Source organism: Suncus etruscus, chromosome 4 (assembly GCF_024139225.1).
Source record: "Suncus etruscus isolate mSunEtr1 chromosome 4, mSunEtr1.pri.cur, whole genome shotgun sequence".
Lineage (NCBI taxonomy): Eukaryota > Metazoa > Chordata > Mammalia > Eulipotyphla > Soricidae > Suncus > Suncus etruscus.
In genome coordinates, this window is record NC_064851.1 from 13,038,811 (window position 1) to 13,043,801 (window position 4,991).

A 4,991-nucleotide genomic window follows, 5' to 3' on the forward strand; every position below is an offset into this window, starting at 1 on the left:
TTCTTAGAAGAGTGAGCCTTCAGCTATCATTGAAAGGAAGAAGACTACAGTCAAGCACTGGTCTTCAAACTATGGCCCGCGGGCAACATATTGTATTTATTCCCATTTTGTTTCTTCACTTCTAAATAAAATATATGCAGTGTGCATAGAAATTTGTTCATGATTTTTGTTTTTACTATAATCTGGCCCTCCAACATTCTGAAGGACAGTGAACTGGCCCCCTGTTTAAAATGTTTGAGGACCCCTGGTTTAGAGAATGGATATCACCATTTCAGGACATGATGTGGGCCAGTTCATGTGCAAAGAGGAAACTTGTTGGTTGGAATATTAGAAATAGATTTTAGAAGAGAAAAGCATAGGACTGTTTGAAGAGGACTGTGTTCTCAGGAATGTGGTCCAATGTCATTATGGTGAACAGATAACTCATATTATATTGAGGGTATTGTCAAGCCCTCTCCTATTTATACCATATAATGCCTTCTGGATAAGTAGATCCCTCTCTTGTCATTTTTGGTCTTCAGTTTGCTTACAGAATCCTTTAAAGTGCCTGACGTTATATTTTTATTATTTTAACTTTAATTAACAAGGTCACTAAATTCTAAAATTTGTTTTACTTCTGATTTGACCATATATTGGGGAAGTATACTATTTTTGTTTGTTTGTTTTGTTTTTGGGCCACACCCAGTGACGCTAAGGGGTTACTCCTGGCTATGCGTTCAGAAATCACTCCTAGCTTGGAGGACCGTATGGGAAGCTGGGGGATAGAACCAAGGTCCGTCCTAGGTTAGCGCACGCAAGGCAGACACCTTACTCCCTGCGCCACTGCTCCGGCCCTGAGAAGTATACTTTTTTTTTTTTTGGAGTCACACGCGGTGGTGCTCACAGGTTACTCCTGGCTCTGTGCTCAGAAATTGCTCCTGGCAGGCTCGGGGGACCATATGGGATGCCAGGATTCCATCCACCATCCATCCTGCATACTGTGTTATCTCTTTGGCCTCCTGAGAAGTATACTCTTTAAAAAAATTAGGGCTTAAGAAATAATAAATGAACTCTCTAATAAATCGAGATAAATAAAATTAAAGATAAAATTAAATATTATAAATTTCAGCAAGTTCTCCCTATTGAGCTCACAATGAGTCTTCTTTGATAGTTTACTATGTAGGTCTTTGTTGGGGGGGGGCCATACTCGGTGGGGCTCAGAAACTATTCCTGAATCTGCACTCAGAAATTACTCATTGTAGACTCAGAACATCATATGGGACACTAAGGATCAAACTGGGTCAGCCTACCTGTTTTGCTCTGGCTCCAGCTCTATGATTAGTGATCAATCAGATTCCCCAATTCCCAAAAGAAAAAATTGAAGAAACTCAAATACTTTTCATGGATTCATTGTAAAGTCCAAGATCAAAAGGATTGTTATCTTCTTTAGAGAGTCACACATAATGGTTGCCTTGACTATTACTTTTCCATTTATTTCCATGACTCCAGAAATTTCTACATCAATTCTATCAACTCAGCAGCTCCATTAACTCGATGATTCCATTTTTTTTCCTTTTGTTTTCATCTGAAAGAATAAACATTTTCCCATTTGAATGAATCATTTCCAGCTTCCCTATGAAGGAGACTGGCCAGCCAATAAACTTAGCTAGCATACTGGCATTGATGTGTGATTTAACTTCCCTCATGATTGTTGCCGAGGAATGAATTCTGACATTATTTTAGGACATTTAGTTATTGCAGTAAGTTCAAAACTATAATGTGACTGTAAAGGAGTGTTCATTTTATATTTATTTTTTTTTGGGTGGGGCCATACATAACTGTTTTCTGGGCTTACTTTTAGATATGCTTTCAGGGATCATTCCAGGTGGTGCTTGGGGGCCACATAGGATGCCAGGTTTAGAAGCTGGGTAGAATGTATCATATGTACTAGCTTTCCAGTTCCATTTCTTCCATATTTTAATGATCTTCCCAGGTCTCAAAAGGATTTTTAAAGGATTCTTCTAGCACAGTGTCAGACAGTGTACCTTCATAATGGGGAGTCAGTTCCTCCAGGTCAGCAATAAGACTTGCATGAAGAGCTTTGATAATCTTCTTCTTACCATAAATTTTGTGTCAGTGCTGGAAACCAGAAAACAAGCTCCAGCCTTCTTCCCTAGACTTCATCTAGGGGAATTCTCTCCCCACTAAGAAAAAAATATAAGAAATCCGAAAATGATCTCTAGTTTTGAAGAATTCTCAGAACTGTCAATTAGAAGATTAATATCCCAAGTATGGCCAGAACAATATTTTTGTTTGTTTGTTTGGAAGTACTAAATGATGGTGCTCTGGGCTTACTCCTAACTCTGTTTTCAGAGATTTAGAAGTTCTCAAAGTTTCAGATGCAATCCCAGGGACTGAACTGAAGTCTACCATTGCAAGATAAGTACCACAGTTCCTTTGCTATCTTTTCAGCCCCAAGAAATCACGGGATCTTCATGATCAAATCCTGTTTACCTCTCTATATTAGAGCAGACAAATATCAATTCTTTGAATAAGAAAAGTTTTAGGGTGCCAAAAAGATACATAGTGGTAGGGTGTTTGCCTTGCATGCAGTTAACTGGGAGGGACCCAGTTCAATTTAAAGCATCCCATATGGTCCCTCAGCCTGCCAGGGGTAATTTCTGAGTGCAGAGCCAAAAGTAACTCATAAGCACTGCTGCTGGGAATGGCCTCAACACCTATCAATTAATCAATCAATCAATCAATAAAGTTTAAAAATTAAAAATAAAATTTAGGGCTGGAGAGATAGTACACATGTTGGAAACTTTCTTTATATAAGTATAACCTCAGTTTGACCCCTGGTATCCTAACTATGTGGTCTCCGAGCCTTGTAGAAGTAACTTTGAGCACAGAGTCAGGAATAATTAACAACAGGTGTGACCCAAAAAAACAATAAACAAACAAGCAAATAAATAAGGGCTGGTGTATAGCAGATAAAGTGCTTGTCTTGAAAGTGCTCAACTCAGAATTAATCCCCAGCACCTAATATGTTCCCCTGAGCACTGCTAGGAGAGTTAGTGAGTACAGAGCAAGGAGTATGCCTTGAGCATTGCCAGGTATAACCAAAAAAATGTTTCTAGACACCCTGAAAAAAGAAATATACAATTTTCTTTTTCTTGCTCATTTTGCTCATTCACAGTATTCTTTTTTTTTTTTTAACAATTGTTACTATGATCAAAGTGAATGACAAATCTTTCACAATAATATTTAAGGTACATAGTGACAATGAATCTGGGCTATTCCCACCACCAGGGTTGTCCTCCCTCCACCTCTTTTCTCAGCATGTGTCCCATATCTCTTTCTTTGCCCCCTGGAGTGCTAGTGTAACTGTCGCCCTCTGTGTACAGCTTGTTGTAGATAGGGTATTGATTCTGTTGTTGTTGACTTTGGATTAGGTGTTTAAGTCTGATCGTTTCTTATTTCCACTCAATGTTCATTCTTACTTATTCTTCCAATCATGGTCAAAAAGCCAGAGCATATGCCAAAATATCAGAGCAAACTATCTCTGCTCATGGATGGCATCTTACCAGATATCAGTTTAATGATGTTTGGACAATGGGTACCCATGCAGTGAGAGAGACCAGACCTGTTGGCAGACTCTGTCTCTTTCTTGCTCCTAGCATGTACTGATCAAGGAGCATTGTCCCAGCCTTGGGACTATCTTTGCCAGTAACCAGCATGAACAATCTGAGCTCCACCCTTCTCTGTGTCTTGCATCTCTTGTCAACCACTGGCCTTGTCAGTCATGCTGAGACAAACCTCAAGAGTTGCCAAATGAACTTGGCCCTGGGCCACCAATACTTCCGGATACCAATTAGATGAGAACCTTAAAGGCAATGAACTCATGAGAGAAAAGGGGCTGGGCTCCTTTTATAGTTCTAAATCCCTCCAACATGGGTTCATTGAACTCTTTTATCATGAAATAATGTAAGATAAAGAAGAGTTCTCCAAACTTTGGTTTTGAATGAGCAGAAAGAAGTTGAGATATCCACAGTTTTCCTCCAGTTCAGTGTCATCAAATCTCATGTGCAGTCTCAGACTGCACAAGTTTCCTCAGAGAACTTATACACACTGATAAGCAAGTAGCCACACTATCTCTGATACAGTCCCTGGAGATGGACAGATGACTTGGTAGGGGAGAGGGATACTAAACTTCATACAGGACAGCTGACTTGACATCATGGGGCTTGTGATAATAAGGTCTAAGACTGTTCTCCAAAACTCACATTCTTTCATGTCTTCAGAGAAGGGGTGAAAGAAAAGAGAGGCATAGCTCATGCAGTTTCAATCACTTGGGTCATGTCTCTGGCCTTCGAGTTTGATTAGTCAGTGAGTTGTTAGAGGGAATAATTATTTGGATCTTAGGGTGACCACCCCTGATGAGAGCAGCTAGTGAAGAAAATAGAACTTGAACAATAGCTAAAATAATCCTAACGAAAAAAAAAATCTTTCGTGTTCTAATCTAACTCTATTCTGTCTCAGCAACCAAAAGAGAGCAATCTACAGATACTTGCAGCAACATGTTTCAATTACTTCAAACACATCATGGGAAGGGAAAAGAATCTTCCTTTTCTCACAAGAGTTTCATATGACTTCTTACATAAGGCACTCACAAGGTCAGAAAAATAGTACAAGGGTTAAAATATTTGCTTTATTTGCAGTACACACAAGTTTGATTCCCAGGCACTGCATATGGTATCTTCAAACCCACCAGCTACCATTCCTGAGCACAGTGCCAGGATAGCCCTGGAGTACCACCAGTTATGGCCCCATATGAACACCCCACCCTCACTGCCAAATCAATTCATGCCATCAGAAATCAGAACAGTGGCAATTCTAGGGGGTGTGGGAATTGTCTGGAAGTTGGCAAGAGGGAACTTTTTGAGGCAATGGAAATAGAGTGATAAAAATGGTGTGTGTGTGTGTGTGTGTTTTCTCAGTCTGAGAGATAG

At 39.7% G+C, this 4,991-nt stretch overlaps 1 pseudogene; it reads right to left on the minus strand.

Moving 5' to 3' along the window:
* Positions 1-1,324: 1,324 nt before the first annotated feature.
* Positions 1,325-1,685, minus strand: LOC126006949 (replication protein A 14 kDa subunit-like; annotated as a pseudogene).
* Between the last annotated feature and the right edge of the window lie 3,306 nt (positions 1,686-4,991).